The following is a 16996-nucleotide window of genomic DNA, read 5'->3' on the forward strand; positions in this document are numbered from 1 at the left end:
AGGGGCCACCCCTGACCCCCTCAGCTTGGATTCTCTCCCACAAGGATGACGACTCGGGCTCCACACGATCCAGCCTTCCAGATGGGTGGGCATCCCCGCCTTGGTCTCCACTAACGGCAGGTGTCAGGACATGAAAATGAGTAACAAGGCAAATGTGAAGGACACAGTGGTCCAATTCAGTACGCAGTGAAGTCACAACCGGGCGGCGGAGGGATGTGTGGTGATGGGGGCCGGTGGCGGGAGGTAGGAGGTTGGTGGTGCAGAGGACAGTCGTCTGCTCTGCCCTGACAAATGTGTCATGCTATCTCCTGGCACTCTCTTCTGGAAGGAGGCAAATGGTACTGGACTCCCGAAGAAAGGGGGGAGCGCGGTGAGAGGCACTAACAAGGGATAGTGCGGTCCCTGGGGGCTGACAGTGGCAGGGAGTTGTTGCAATCACTGACCGAGAGCGGCAAGGGGAGGGTTGATTCCAGAACCCAGAGGAACCCAGAGGACGGATGGAGAGCTTGGCTGCAGGAGCTGGGACCAACCCACAGTGACCCACGTGGGCACCTGCTGGGGGAACCCAGACCCGTGGACTGTCCTGCCCCCACCCCGTCTCCTGCTGGTGGTCCCCACTGAGGAAGCCCAACGGGAGCCAGAGGAACAGGGGACTTGGGGGTGCACAGAGTGGAGCCAGTGCTATTGAAGCTGGAGGGCTGACAAAGGACACCAGTGCGGTCACTCGGCCCCGGTGCGTCGGTCTGCTTTCTGTTCGCTCACATACCGGCCTCCCTGTCACCTTTCGTGGCTCTGCTTAGGGTCATCTCCTGGTGGGGGGACGGCTTCCCTGACCTCCGGATCTACGGCACCCGACCCTGTGGCATGTTCTGCATCACCCACTGCCATCTGCAATCATCCTGTTGGCTGGCCGCTCCTGTGTCGTGTGTCCCTAGACTGGGGACTGGGGAATGCGTTTGACCCATTGAAACAAAGTTCTGCTGAGAGGACCTTTTCTCTTCTCTCTCTCAATTGTACCCATAGCAACTAGCACTTTGCCCGGTGGGTATTCTCAAGCCCTGACTCAATGAGTGGGTCGGTAAACTCCCATTTATGAATGAACGAATGGAAACATGGAAATAACGAATAGGGGCTTGTGCCGCCATAATAGACGGGTCAGGAGAAGCCGAACATGGCCAAGTCACAGGGCCTTGGTCTACCAGGCTCTCTGTTGACTCTGGGGTGCACGGTCCCCATGGCTGCATTTTCTCTCAGTGTGCTCCCCACACGGGTTCCAGGAAGGAGCCAGATGCCCCCACGCTGTTCCCTACAAGACAGAAAAAGCCAAAGTTTTGCTGGAAAGAAATGACATGGAAATCAGGGTCCCGTGCTGGAGGCATCCACGGTGTGTGCAGACTTAGAGCAACTGAGGAGCTGAGTGGGGAACAGCACCCAGGCTGGAACAGAAAGGTCCCCACCAAGGAGAGTCTAACGGCACCAAATGGGGGGGGGGGGAGGCGGGGGTTGTTCCAAAGTGAGGTGATCATCTCATTTAAAGATGTCAGCTGAGGGACAGGGGTGAAGTCTATTAAATATGTGGAGTAGCTAGAAAGAGAAACGTAGCATTCAAGAATCAGAGATCAAAAGTGATTTTAAAAATATTTGGAAACATGTAAATACGGCATCCATTTTCATTGAAATAGAGGAGGCCACACACTTAATAAAATAGGAGGTAAAGCAGGAGGTAATATGACAGACTGGACAATTTGGCAAGGCCTTGGTAGGCTAAGGAAAAGATACAGGGAGCAAGTATTGCCGTCAGAAGTGCCGAGGGGCCCACAGATTCCACGCAAAATAGCCACAGGAATGGGAATGGTAAGCCAGAGACACTCCGAAGCAGGAAGGAACGATGGATAGAAGGGGCCGGATGAAAAGTGTTTGGAGTCTGAGCTCACAGAATGAAAATCCACATAGACATAAAGGGAGTATGGAGAACAAAAAAAGGGAATTCATTTTTTTTTAAATAAAGGAATCGAATCACTTACAAGGATAAAATAGGACAAAGTAAAAGAAAATATTTCTCAATTTCAGAAGATGGGAATAGATAGATGGGGTGGTTGAAATCAACTGAAAGTAACCAACACATAGACATATACTGATGATTTCATTTTTCTTTTTAGTTTCAAGGATAAAACTAAAGTGTCCAGGCTGGGTGGAGGGGGTGGGAAACAAGGGGGAAAAAAAAAAAAACAAGAAAAAACTATCTACAAAGGAACACAAGTTACCTTTGCCATAGAGATGTCCATAATGCACATGCTGTGAATTCCAGAAGAGAGCAGCTAAAAAGCCAGAGACAGAGAGAGAGATAGAGAGAGACAGACAGAGAGAGCTAGGGGGAGAGAGACAGAGAGAGAAAAATAGACAGGGAAAGACACAGAAAGACATACAGAGAGAGAAGAGAGAGCAATAGAGAGAGATAGAGAGACAGAGAGAAGAGAGAGAAAAAGAGAGACACAGGGAAAGAGACAGAGAGAAAGACACAGAGAGAACCAGAGAGAGAGACAGAAGAGAGAGCGACAGAGAAAGACAGAGGGACATAGGGCAGTTCCACCCAGAAGGGAGGGAAGGGTTTGGATCCAAGAACGCACCAGCCGAGCAAGGTGTTACTCATCAAGACAATACAGAGGCTGCCTTGGATATGTAATTCCAAGATGTAATTGGATATGTAATTCCAAAATTCCAAAAATGTGCACCTGACAACCAAAAAATGAGTCAAAGAGTTCCCGAGAGAACACACAGCACTGGAGGACCCTGGAGACTAATCACACATACAGATCTAAAAAAAAAAAAAAAAAAAAAAAAAAGATTGTCAACATAGTCACAAGACAATACAAATATGATTCTTGAAAGAAAAAAAAGTGACACTGTAAGAATAATCATTTATCAACATCAATCAGAGCCAACTATTTGACAGCCTAACAGGTAAATCTGGGAGGGAGAGGAGGAAATATAAATATATGGTAACATTTTCCTCCCAGATAGGTCATTAGGTATGGTTTCACCATGGACTTTGATAATAGAAAAAACACAGGCTTGACGATATTTGTAAAGATGAAGGTAATTACTGTAGCATGAAAATTAACATTGTACGGGGGTGGGGGGACCAAACCATGGTCCCATAAAACTAATGATATGAAATAAACAATCAAGGAAACATAAAAAAGCAAAAAAAAAAACCAAAAAACAACAAAAAAACAAAACCCAAAACCATAAAAATAATAATACGCAGACATAAGTACAAACCCACCAAGCCTGAGACCAAGATAAGTGGATTTACCCCCTATGTTAAAATACAGGCTTTTATGGGGCTCCTGGGTTTATCAGTCGGTTGAGCTTCCGACTTCGGCTCAGGTCATGATCTCACGGTCTGTGAGTTCGAGCCCCACATCGGGCTCTGTGCTGATAGTTCAGAGCCTGGAGCCTGCTTCAGATTCTCTGACCCTCCCCCATTCATGCTCTGTCTCAAAAATAAATAAACATTTTCAAAAATTTTAAAAAATAAAAAGAAATAAATAAAATACAGTCTTGCCACAACTAATGGTTCAAAAACATAAAGCTCTGTTTTGTGTTACCTATAAGAAATACACTTACAGCCTAATTACTTATAAAAAAAAAAATTCAAGTTAAGAGCTAGACAGAAGAATACCAACTGATATAAATAACTACCAAAAAACCTTTTTTTTTTTTAAAGGCAGTGCTGTGTAGATTTCCAAATCAATGTTAGCATGGAGTCATTTTTTATTGTCGAGGTAAATAATCCACACGGAAAGCTACTGGACTCATCTCTTTGTGCACATGATAATATCACATCAAAATATGGAAAGAGAAAGTGGTGGGAATGGAAGAGAAACATTGACATAAATAATACGGGCTGGGGGGGAGGGTGCACCTGGGGTGGCTCAGTCGGTTAAGCATCTGACTCTTGACATTGGGTCAGGTCATGATCGCACGATTTATGAGTTTGAGCCCCACGTCAGGCTCTGCACTGACAGCTGAGCTTGCTTGGGATTCTCTCTTTCTCTGCCCTTCCCCTGCCCACGTTCCTTGCATGTGCTCTCTCTCTGTCTCTCTCTCTCTCTCAAGATAAATACACTTTAATAATAATAATACGGGGGAATGTCTCTCAAATAAGCACATAGTGATCTGCGTAAATATTTCAGAATTCAATATTGACATCACTAACCCACAAAGAAGTCAAAATGTTTTCTTATGACCGTGGGATATTTACAAAATGGGACTGTATGTGGGCTGTAAAGAAAATGTCAATGAATGGACTGAACAAAAATGAAAAAGAACCAGGGAATTTACCTACTTGTATCAGAATGTAGAAAGATACAATTAGATAAATCTTTGGAAATTAGCAGGGCATAATTGACAAGCTTCGAAAAAAAAAAAAGGACATTCGGAAATGAGAAAGCAGAATCAGTTAGCGGAACGGACCCTCGAATTGTGCTTAAACAAAATGCAAATAAAATATATAAAGCAGGGGGACCTGGGTGGCTCAGTCGGTCGAGTGTCCTACTTAGGCTCAGGGCATGATCTCGCAGTTCGTGAGTTCGAGCCCTGTGCTGGGCTCTGTGCTGACAGCTCAGGGCCTGGAGTCTGATTCAGATTCTGTGTCTCCCTCTCTCTCTCCCTCTCTCTCTGCCCCTCCCCTGCTCATGCTCTATCTCTCTCTCTCTCTGTCAAGAATAAATAAACATTAAAAAATTAAATAAAAAAAATATATAAAACGAATGTCCATGTTAATGAGAACTAGCTAGAGAGAGAGAGAGATACAAATAACAAAATAAAGACCAAAATAGGGTAAGAAACTACGGATCCAGAAAACACGTATTGTTGTAATTTTCGAGGCAACCGTAAATGATCAAAATTGACTTTTTAAAAATGTTTAAAAGCCTGGATTGGTGAAAAATCACCAAAGAAATTGAAAAAAATTGCCAATGAATTGCCCCCCCGGCCCCAAAAAGAAACTGAGTGGAGATAAATTGGCAGGCAGTGTTGGAGACTTTATGCCAAATAACAAATAACATCACCAACGTGAATCCATCGTGACGTTCCTTTTCCAACTGGGGGAAAAAAAAAGAGGCTGGTATTTTACCCCTCGTAATATCAGCCTCTTCTCCGTCAAATAGCTTAAAATTAGTCTACCTTTGGTCTCACCCTATCGAACATAAAGGACAGACCCTTTGCCCTGATGTTGCTCTGTAAAAGCCATCTGTGGCACATAAGTATCTCCCCCACCTTTAAAAAACGTAGATAACGTTGTTATTATCACGATAGTTTGGACGGAAGGGAAAGGTGCCTGGAGAAGACTGGTTTTCACGGAAAGGCAGAGGTAGGACTGGGGAGGTCGGCAGAAGAGGGGAAGGGGGCCCAGGGCCACCCCATGTGGGGGGGCAAACAGGGAGAGAGGGGTCCTGTCTTTCAAGAAGCCAAGAGTGGTCTGATGGGCTGTGACACTGGGGAACGTTGTGTCCCGGGCACTCGGCATCCAGGCCCTTGGTGGCCAATGCCTCTCTCTCATTAACTGCCCACCAGTACTGTCTTTGCGAAGCCCACAGTGCAGGGTCCCAGGAAATATCTATGGAAACACTGGTGGCCACGGGTGAGCTGGGGCCCAAGTATGTGCACTGGGCAAGGCTCCCTGTGCCAGATGAGAAGCCAAGGGAGTTTTCAGGCAATTATTAGAGCAATCGTAATAATGACCCAGGAGAACAAAGGGAGTCAAGTTGGCCCTCGTCCTGGGGTAAGACCTGGGAGACAGGAAGAGGGAGAGTAGGAAAGAGACTTCTCCAGGGAGCAGAGATGCTTTGCTAGCACTTTTTTTTTTTTTTTTTTTAAACACTCCTTCTAAATGACTCTGGATTTGTGTTTCTCATTCAGACTGGATGTGCTAAGGCATTTTCATTTTGTTGCCTCTCGCTCCCACCCTACCTTCCCGGCGAATTCCGTCCCAGCGCTGTTGATTTCTGTCTTGCGACCATTATGGAAATCTGGCTTCATTTCTCCTCCTAATTTATGATCTTGTTAACATGCCCGCGTGCCAGATGGTCCTGTTCTTCAGGTTGCGAGTTAATGAGATAAACAAAAACTGCTGTAAGAAGCAAGTAGGGGGAGGGTTTGTTTTTTTTGTTTTTTGGGTTTTTTTCCTTGAATCGGCCTCTCTTGCTTCCTCCAAATGTGCTTTGGAGGCCTGTGCCACAGCTCCCTGTGATCCTAAGCAGGTGAACAGCACTCAGTGGCACTTAAGCGGCCACCAAGAGGTGAGCTAGTCCTTCCCCGCGGCGCTCCGTGCTCTGGAATTCTGTCCCAGAAAGAGACAGGGCCTCGGGATCACTAGCCACCCGATTCTGCCATGGCACTTGAGCCGACCTGTCCTGCCTTCCGTGGTATTATTTGCTCACCCCCATCACAGCACTTAACGCCTTGTACCCCGATTGTTTATGGTTCTTTCTGCCTTCTCCATCCGAAGCTCCCTGGGGCCAGAGACCATGCCTTTTTCCTCGGAACCCAGAATGCCTAGCACAAGGCCAGACCCCTAGCTGGTGGATATTCAACACCTAATTGTGAACCGTCTCCACTATAAATATGCACATTGCTGCTAAAAAGAAGAACAAGGAGATGAATGAGTAAATACACACTGCGAAGTGGCAGGACCAGCAGAATCGATGAGATGGGCTGCCGGGGAGACCCCAGTCCTGGGGCAGGGCGGGGGGGGTGCTGTGCCACACGATGTTTAAGGACTTCTTCTATGATAGAGACACCACCCAAGGGGAGACCATAATTAGACACACGGAGGTAGAGTTTTCTGTTATTCTTCATCGACCCTTACTTAAGTCTGGCATCCGGGTACCGGAGGAATCTCGAGGGCCCACCTCTTACACCCTGCTTGCCTTTATCAGCTGCCCTCATACCGTCCTATCAAGATAGCTCTTGGGGCGCCTGGGTGGCGCAGTCGGTTAAGCGTCTGACTTCAGCCAGGTCACGATCTCGCGGTCCGTGAGTTCGAGCCCCGCGTCGGGCTCTGGGCTGATGGCTCGGAGCCTGGAGCCTGTTTCCGATTCTGTGTCTCCCTCTCTCTCTGCCCCTCCCCCGTTCATGCTCTGTCTCTCTCTGTCCCAAAAATAAATAAACGTTGAAAAAAAATTTTTTAAATAATCTCTCCGCCCAACATGGGACTTGAACTTCCAACCCTGAGATCAAGAGTTGCATGCTCTTCCGGCTGAGCCAGCCAAGCACCCCTCTTCCCATCGTACAGACGAGGAAACTGAGACCCAAAGAGGCCACACAGCTTGCCTAAGGTCACACAGTAAGTGGACTCACACTCAAACTTGCGTTGCAGACATTTCAATGACATTTCATTCTAGGAGGCTGTAAACTCTGAGGACAGAGCCAAGGTTTGCTCCTCTCCCACCTCCCATGTTGCACAGAAATGGGACCTTGCAGGCAGTGTGTTCAAAACATTAAAACTACTGAACACAAGTCATCACCAGGGAGCTGGTTAGAAATGCAGGACCTCGGGGGCGCCTGGGTGGCGCAGTCGGTTAAGCGTCCGACTTCAGCTCAGGTCACGATCTCGCGGTCCGTGAGTTCGAGCCCCGCGTCGGGCTCTGGGCTGATGGCTCAGAGCCTGGAGCCTGTTTCCGATTCTGTGTCTCCCTCTCTCTCTGCCCCTCCCCCGTTCATGCTCTGTCTCTCTCTGTCCCAAAAATAAATAAACGTTGAAAAAAAAATTAAAAAAAAAGATAGCTCTCCAACACCGGCGACGGAACAGGTGGGGGAGAAAGAGGCAGGCTGGCATTACTAAGTTAGTGCTAGCAGACTGAGTCACTCACTGTCGTTGCTGTCTAGCTCAGGGCTCAGCAAACCAGGCCGGCCGGCCACATCCGGCACCATCTGCTTTTGTAAAAAAAGAGTTTATTAGAACATAGCCCCGCCATTTGTTAACATATTGCCTACGGTTGCTTTCCAAGCCACAATGGCAAAGTTGAATCTTTGTGACGGAGACCACACGGCTTACACAGCCTACAATATTTACTCTGGCGTGGGGCGCCTGGGTGGCTCAGTCGGTTGAGCGGCCAACTTCGGCTCGGGTCATGATCTCGCGGTCCGTGAGTTCGAGCCCCGCGTCGGGCTCTGTGCCGACAGCTCGGAGCCTGGAACCTGTTTCGGATTCTGTGTCTCCCTCTCTCTCTGACCCTCCCCCGTTCATGCTCTGTCTCTCTCTGTCTCAAAAATAAATAAACGTTAAAAAAAATTTAAAAATATATATATATTTACTCTGGCATTTCGCAGAAAAAGTTTCCTGAGCCTGAATCCAGGGGGAACACGGGAAGCCCTGTATACATGCGTGCGTGAGCTTGCCTAAGCGAAGGTGGACCATCACCTTGTCCACCATCAAGAGGCACCGAGAGCCGTGGCAGCAGATGAATGAATGAATGAATGAAATGAGAAATGGAGCTCCCCGTTGTAGTGAGATCTTTTTCTTCCTCTCTCGGGCATCCAGAGGATGTGACAGTCCCTGGGCGATGAAAGCCTGTGTGTCGGGGCAGAAAGTAGATGTCCGCTGACATCATTGTCCTCACTGGCTTCTCATTATGAACCATAATTCAGGACATGTGGTGGGATTTGGTTGGGAAGGACGGGGGCAAGGGGAGAGCCGGTTGTGGTCCCGTTTGTCCTAATCCCACGTACAGGAAATACTGTCACCGCACAGACAGTAGCAGGAATCAAGAGCAGCCCCTGCGGCTAATTCACTCCTGAGATTAGGCTCGAGCTGGAAGAACGGGCTGATAGAATTCCAAATAACAAGATTAGCCTCAGGCAGGGCGCACGGATGCCCCTGCCTCTTCCTAAGATGGGCAACATTTCCATTTAGCGCTTTGTTAATGCCAGGACCCTCTTGTAAATATCCTGTCTGGTCTGCGGGTCTCTTTTGTATTTCAACTTGGAATGAAATTAGCTTGCATTGCCCCTCCCGAGAAGCTGGAGTCTACTCTTAGGGATATGACCCTTCTGGGGAGCAAGGTACTGGTGATAACTCACCTTCAGGTCGGCTAACTCAAGGGTCATAAAATGCCTCTCAGGGAACACAAGAGGCCCAACCAACTGTTTGCCCAAGTTGCTTTAAGAGGCAAAAACTGGTTCAGATCTCATTCAGACTAAAGGGCAAAAGACTATCATCAGATCGGTTTTTGTTTTGATGGGGGTGGGGGCGGTGTTGACACTGAAGAACCGAGACTATTATAAGCCTGGAGGAAGGGGACTACGTTTCCAGCGGAGAAAAGTCTTCCTGACTTTCGTTTTGCCCGAGGCCAGCCCTCAGCTGTCTAGACTCCACGCAGAGCGGAACAGGGTCCAGTGACTGGCCTCGAAGAAGTCTCTGTGCTACGTGTAGTCAAGGATTATTGGCAAGGCGGTGGTCAGAATCATTGCGCGTACTAGTGGGGAGGGTTCTCCAGCACCACCTTGTTCAATGTCCTCCAGGGAGGCGAGATGGTGCCTACAGCCAAGATTAGAATTCCCAATTCCTAAACCGACCTTTTTGCCAATTTACCGCACTGCCTCTTAATATTACTAAGGACACTTCCAACTTGAGAAGCCCAACTCAAGCTGAACAACAAGTACAAAGAAGTGTAGGGATGTATGGACTCATCTTACTGAAAATGCTTGGGGTACTGGCCTTCAGGCATGGCTGGATCCAGGCGTACAGAGCATGTCATCAGGAATCGATCTCTGTCCATCTCTCTGTTCTGCTTTGTTCTGTGCTGGCTTTGTTCTCAGACAGGTTCCTTTACATCTTCTCGAAGGAAAACCAGGGTACTGTTCCCTTCCAGAGGAGGAGGGGGGAGGTGCTGGGAAACAAAGTCGACAGGGCCTCATGCTGTTCCCTGCCGCGTCTGTCTCTGAAGCTGCCTTATGTGGGTTGTGTTCATCGTCCTGGTTTGGATCCTTCCCACTCTGGTTTTTTTTCCTTGCTCATTCTTGGCTCGCTGAGCAGTCTCTGAGTTCTTTCCGGGTCTCCCGCTCACGCCAGGGTAACTGAACTTTCCCATCAGCCCTGAGCTATATATCCCTTCACTGATTCCCTAAATCGTTACTTCCCTTTAGGGAGAAGTCTGCCCCCAGACCACCTGTTGGCCTCTTAGCGACAGTGCTTTCCAGGACCCTGACTTCTAGGGAAAATTTTCTATTCATGCCCACTGTCATGTGTTTTTTTTTTCTTTTTCCCACCCTGACTGCTGAGTCCTTTCCTCCACTTAAACTGTTTTTCACAAATCTCCCGATATAATCAACAGAGTTTCTGAAATGCCCTTCCTTATCCATCATCACTTTAAAATGAAGTCTCCCTTGAGTGTATAGATTTAGTCTTATGTGCGTATAATAATAACATAGCGTGGTCCTTAAATACGGTTTCTGTAATGTGATCTGGTACTTTGTAGTTTGCGTCTCATTTATTCTTCAGGTTAATCCTCTAAAGGAGGCAATGACCCCATTTGTCAATGAAAAAAAAAAAACAAACAAAAACAAAACAAGACGCCAGCTTCGGAAGCTTAAGTGTGCCAAAGGGAAGGCACTAGAAAGGAAACGGGGTGGGAGCTGGGAAGCGAAACATCCAGAACAACGCCAAGGCCAGTTCTGTTTCAAACACAAAGATGCCTAAATCAGCTGAGCTTAGACAGTGGTTCTCAAACTGAGACCATTTTACTGCCCAGGAGACATCCGGCAATGCCTGGAGACATTTTTTTTTTAAATGTTTACTTATTTTTGAGAGATAGAGAGAGGGAACCAGCGGGGGTGGGGCAGAGACAGAGGGAGACACAGAATCCGAAGCAGGCTCCGGGCTCCGAGCTGTCAGCACAGAGCCCGAGGCGGGGCCCCAACCCACCAGCCGTGAGATCATGAGCTGAGCTGAAGTCGGATGCTTAACCGACTGAGCCACCCAGGTGCCCCTGCCTGGAGACATTTCTGATTGACCCAACGCGGGAAGGAAGGATTCCAGTAGCATCTATCAGGGAAAAACCAGAGAGAGGAGAGGGGGAAGCGAGCAGAGGAAGGATGGAAGAGAACGGGGGAGTGGGGAGGGTGTCTGGACTTGGCTGACAAGAGAGGAGCATCCCAGGTCACGGAGGAGAGAGGACGGGGCCTCCCCGCTGCCTCCAAGCTTCAGGGAGCGCGATTTTAATGGGAGTCTAATTAAGTCAGGAGCAGCCCGCATTTATTCCAACTCTGCTCCAGCGGTTTCTGAGCCCACACACCCCGCTACACTCTGGAGGGCCTCTACCCGTGGTGACTCCAGATCTGTGTTCACGGCGGAGGGGAGGGAGGGCAGCCGGGCCCCCAGCCCCTGGCCGGCAGGCGGGCCTGGCTCAGGGGCCTTCCTTCCCGACCCTTCCCGTCTTGCTTCCCCCGGACCGTGCGTGGCAGGAGGCGGGATGGGCGTCCCCGGGGGGTGTCTGTTGATGAGTTGGTGTGGGGCTGAGAAGCCGAGGGAGGAGGTCCACCCGCAGGAGTATTTCAGGTCCGGTGACCTCATCCCTCCGGCCTGATGAAAAGAAAGGGCCTTGCCAGTGGCTTTGTGACAGGTACAGGGCCCTTCCGGGAGCCGCAGCACAAGTGTAGATCCAGGACTCAATCAGGCCTCACGCCAGATCCCGGCCCGTGAGCACAGAAGGAGGGAGGTGCTCCAGGGCCCTGGGTTCCTTTGGGGGTCCCGTCAACACAGTGCCACGATCTCACTGTTAGGGGAGAGTCTCCCCAGCATCAAGATTATTCCAGAAAAGAACTAAGCCAGGGGCCAAGGCAGTGGGGGGCCTGGGGGGGGCAGGCCCAGCCCCGTCACTTACTGAGTGACCTGGGCGGGGGGTGGGGATGAGGCTCTTTGCCTACTTTGCAGCACTTTCGTGGAGTAATGGCCATACGTGGGGATTTTGCCAGGAGCCGGGTGTGGTGAGGGAGAGGGTTTTGCGTAAATGGAGCCCCGGCAGCGTCCCTTTTGATTGGGGTATGGGGGGTTGACGGGAGAAAGGGCTGAGAGCGCCCGTTGAACCCATGTGCAGGCACCGAAATGCCAACTCAGTGATCAGCGTTCCGTTTTGTGTGGTTCAAGGGAAACTGTTGAGGGTTTTGAGAAGCGAGATTGGAGTCCCAGATGGGAGACTGTGTGTGTGTGTGTGTGTGTGTGTGGTGGGGGGGGTGGGGGTGAGTAGGGGACCTGCCTGGAGTTTCTGTTCTTCCTAGGGCTTTCCAAGAAGGCCCAGTGCACGCGGGGTGAGAAGTATAGGGGGTGGAGAAGACCATGCACAGGTTCCGGAATGCTTAACTTGTTTGATCAGGGTCCAGTTGTACCAATAGCTGGAACAGCATCGGGTTGAATGGACCCTGAGCCTGACTCATAAGAACCATGACTGCGTTCGGGGCACTTGTGGGTGACTCAGTCAGTGAAGCGTCCGACTTCGGCTCAGGTCATGATCTCACAGCTCGTGGGTTCGAGCCCCGCGTCGGGCTCTGCACTGACAGGGCAGAGCCTGCTTGGGATTCTCTCTCCCCGTCTCTTTCTGCCTCTCTCTCTCTCTCTCTCTCTCTCTCAAAATAAATAAATAAAGGGGTGCCTTTATAAAGGGGTGGCTCAGTCGGTTAAGCGTCCGATTTCAGCTCAGGTCATGATCTCATGATCCGTGAGTTCGAGCCCCGCGTCGGGCTCTGCGCTGACAGCTCGGAGCCTGGAGCCTGCTCCCGATTCTGTCTCTCTCTCTCTCTCTCTGTCTCTCTCTGCCCCTCCCCCGCTTGTGCTCTGTCTCAAAAATAAATAAAGAAACATTAAAAAAAAAAAACTGCATTGACAGTCTTAGTGAGACCCTGAAAGGTGGTCTGGCTTCGGAATCAGAAAGACTTTGGGTTTTAGCCTCTGGCAGGTGTGTATCAGGCCTTGTGGTCCCTCCACCTGATGACGGGTCGAAGCCCGGTGTCCTGTAAGCAGGTCCCCCGGACCCAGGTCCTAGCTCAGGGCCTCGACGTTCAGACCGTCCCCAGGCTTCTCAGGCTATTCTTCTTCTCCCTCTCTTCTTTTTGCCTCTTCGTAGTTTTTAAAAATAGTTTTAATGTTTATTTATTTTTGAGAGAGAGAGAGCATGAATGGGGAAAGAGCTGAGGGAGAGAGAGAGAGAGAGAGAGAGAGAGAGGCAGAATCGGAAGCAGGTTCCCCAGCAGCACAGAGCCGGACGCGGGGCTCGAACTCACGAACCGCGAGATCGTGACCTGAGCCAAAGTTGGATGCCTGACGTCCTGAGCCGCCCAGGCGCCCCCTTCCTTTTGCGTCTATGCTACCCCACACAGCGAGCTTCCCTCACAGCCTTCCAATCCTGCCAGCCACGCCAACCTTCGTCACAGAATTCTGTCACTGGCGGGAAGGGAACACCTTGTGGCGAGTGGGGGATCCTTCCCTGATCTCTCCCCCAAAACACGAACCCCCATTTAAGTTTCCCGTGAACGTCGTATGTGTTCAGAAGACTTTGATCGATGACCACCCCTGAGTTCAGGGGACCTCGCTCACCCATACAGCTCCTGCACGCTGTGACCCCTTGGCTGGCCAGCCAGACACGGTTCCTGGAAGGAAATATAGCACCTGCTACTTTCTAGGCACCCCCCCCCCCCGCCACCGCCCCGCCACCTTCAGGTGCACACACTTTCCACCTGCCCAAACCCCTGTGGTTCAAGAGAAACTACCTCTGACCCATCAGTGGAGGGGCGGGGCGGGGGCAGGCACAGGGGCACCATATAGGTAGGCACGGAATCAGGAGGGACGGGTTAGGGCTGGACGTGCCCAGGCTCGCTGACCTCCCGGCCCCTAGGCTCTGTCCCCAACCTGCCACAGCTGACGAGTTCAGCCGTCCCTCGGGAACCCTGGCCTTGGGGCTCCCATCAGATAGAATAGAAAAGGAAATCATGCTTCAACTCCACACAAAAAAAGTAATTTAAAAATATCCCCCGTACTGAATTCTGTTCCTTGTGGGGTTTTTCCCCCCCCTCCTTGTTCTTTTTCTTTTTCTCTCTCTCTCATTTGAGTCCGATTTCTCATTTGAGTCAAAACTTATTTCGCCAGAGAGGTAGTGGTTCAATCTGATAATTAGGAGAAATACCAGCTACGTCAGGCTGAGGGAGCGTGAGACAGTCCTCATTCACAGACGTCCCCCTCTCCGCCTCCCATTAGCTGCCACATCCCACCCTCTCTCCCTATTTGTTAGAATCCATTGCCCGGACCCCCTGACCCTATTTCCTGCCTTGCTCTATGTGCCGTTCAGTGCCGTTGCGCAGACGCTGTGCCACAGTGGCTCACTGTCCAAACCTAACCCTCAGTCCCCTGTCTGCTTCCAAAGTCGCCTGTCACTTGTCAACTCAGATCTGTAGGTAAAGGCACCGCCCTGGCACACTCACAAAGCTTCCAGTAAACAGGGAGTTTCAGAAGGTGCCGGGGAAATGGAACTTTCTCCAAGTGTGGTCTCTGGAACTCTCCTGCACTGGGGGGAGGGTACAGAGCTGCCACACCCTCTCCCCTAACCACTCAACCCCTAACCACTCAACCAACCCGTGTGTTCACCAACCCAGGAGCTCTGCGAGCCTTGTCCTTTGGGGTTTCAACGGAGGCTTCGTTACAAACAGGCACAATTAATTAAATCATTGGCCATTGGTGACCGAACTCAATCTCTAGCCCCTCTGCCCCTCCCAGGAGGTCAGAGGGTAGGACTGAAAGTTCTCCAGGCAACCAGCCCCCATCCTTCCTTGAGCTCCCAAAGTCACCTCCTTAACATAACAAAGGACACCTTGACCAGGGTCAGGATTTAGGAAATTCCAAAGGTTTTAAGAAGCTCTGTGCTAGAAACAGGAATGAAAACCAAATACATATTTCTTGTTCTAAATCACCGTTTCACAGAAGGACGTGGACAAAGCTGAGCAGACGAAAGGCTAACCAGCAATGGTATCAGGCAGATTCCTCAGGCGAAGCCAGTGGCTCTCAAACACGACTGTGCATTAGAGTCACCTGGGAGACATCCAGAACTCTTGGTTCTCAGGTTGATGTTGGGAACAGTTATATCAAAACATGTGTAGTTGGGAGCCAGTCATCAATATGGGTCAAGGCATCCCATACACAGCCAAATCGAGGATCGTGGGACTGATGGCGACCTGCCTTCTGATCGAGTGACCGAGCATCCTGAGTTTGCCCAGGGATGAGGGGTTCCCTGGAACATGGGAAATCCAGGACTAAAGTCAGGAAAAGCCTGGGCAACATAGAATGAGTTGGTCGCCCTGCCTCTGGTAGACTTTACAGAGCTCTGTCCGGGAAAAATCCAACCCCAGGGTGAAAGCATTTTGTCCATTGTCAAGTCTATCAGGTGTATTAATCAAACAGCATGAGTCTTAGGATCAGAGAAAGCCAGGCTCCATCGCTCATTAGCTATGTGACTTTGGGCAGGCTGACTTCTCCACCAAGCACGTCAGTACTTTCTCTCTCTCCTTCCTTCCCATCTTCCCTGAAGGTCATAGATTGAGCTGCATTCTGTGGGTGGTGTTCTCCAGCACAGGGGACAAAGTGGAACCAAGTTCTACAGAGGCCAAGAAAACTGGGGACTCTTGACAGGTTGCCAGAGAAGGGTAGGGGCTGGAGGGGAGAGATAGGAGAAGCCTGGCCATGCCAGGGTGTCTGCACTCAGCATGCATGTTTTCTATCTCCTTCTGACACCGATTGGCAGACTTAGCAAAGAGGGGCCTCGTATCCAGGATCCTCCCTCAAGGCCCCCTCAAGGCAGCTGCCTACCCTAGCTCTCCATACCCTAGGTATGCCCCTGGCCTGGCCATGTTGTATGAAGACTGCCAGACTGCCAGGACTCTGAGCCATTCTGAGCCGTCATCTACTGTTCCTGACACAGGTGCAGCCACCACACCATTCCTCCAAGAATGAAGTGAGCATGTTGGCTCATATGTTTTTGGTTTGCATTCTCTCCAACCCTTTAGTTTTAAACCAGCAGGGGGTTGATTTATCCGCGAAATGTGTAACGGTTGTGCTTTTCTGGCTGCGGGCCAGACTTTTAAATCACACAGTTAAAGCTGAGGGAAGGAAGTGTCAATTATTAACGGAGGCTGCATCTGGAGGATTCTCAAAGACCTTTCCCAGGGCCCCTCTTTCTTACCTGGCCCATGCCCCCACGAAGCCAGAAGAGGCCTGAAGCTGCAACTGAAAGTCCACCCATTCATGTGTACATCCCTCCATCCATCCATCTATACTTCCATCCATCCATCTTCCCATCCATCCATCTATCCATCCATCCATCCATCCATTCATCTGTCCATTTTTCCATCCATCCATCCATCCATCCATCCCTCCATTTTTCCATCCATCCACCCATCCATCCATCCATCTGTCCATCCATCCATCCATCCATCTATCCATCCATCAATCAATCCATTCATCTTTCCATTTTTCCATCCATCCACCCATCCATCCATCCATCTGTCCATCCATCCATCCATCCATCCATCTATCCATCCATCAATCAATTCATTCATCTTTCCATTTTTCCATCCATCCATCCATCCATCCATCCATCCATCCATCTGTCCATCCATCCATCCATCTATCCATCTGTCTGTCCATCCATCCATCCATCCGTCTGTCCATCCATCCATCCACCCATCCGTCTGTCCATCCATCCATCCACCCATCCATCTGTCCATCCATCCATCTACCCATCCATCTATCTGTCCATCCATCCATCCATCCATCCATCTACCCATCCATCAGTCAATTCATTCATCTTTCCATTTTTCCATCCATCCATCTGTCCATCCATCCATCCATCCATCCACCCATCCATCTGTCCATCCATCCATCCATCCATCCATTCATCCATCTTCCCATTCATCCATCTACCCATCTGTCCCTCCATCTATCCATCCATCC

At 49.9% G+C, this 16996-nt stretch overlaps 1 protein-coding gene across 4 annotated transcripts in view; it reads left to right on the forward strand.

Moving 5' to 3' along the window:
• The window catches only part of SHISA6 (shisa family member 6), a 284233-nt gene that overhangs the window by 208776 nt on the left and 58461 nt on the right, over positions 1–16996 (forward strand). The window lies entirely within an intron of this gene.

Source organism: Prionailurus bengalensis, chromosome E1 (genome assembly GCF_016509475.1).
Source record: "Prionailurus bengalensis isolate Pbe53 chromosome E1, Fcat_Pben_1.1_paternal_pri, whole genome shotgun sequence".
Lineage (NCBI taxonomy): Eukaryota > Metazoa > Chordata > Mammalia > Carnivora > Felidae > Prionailurus > Prionailurus bengalensis.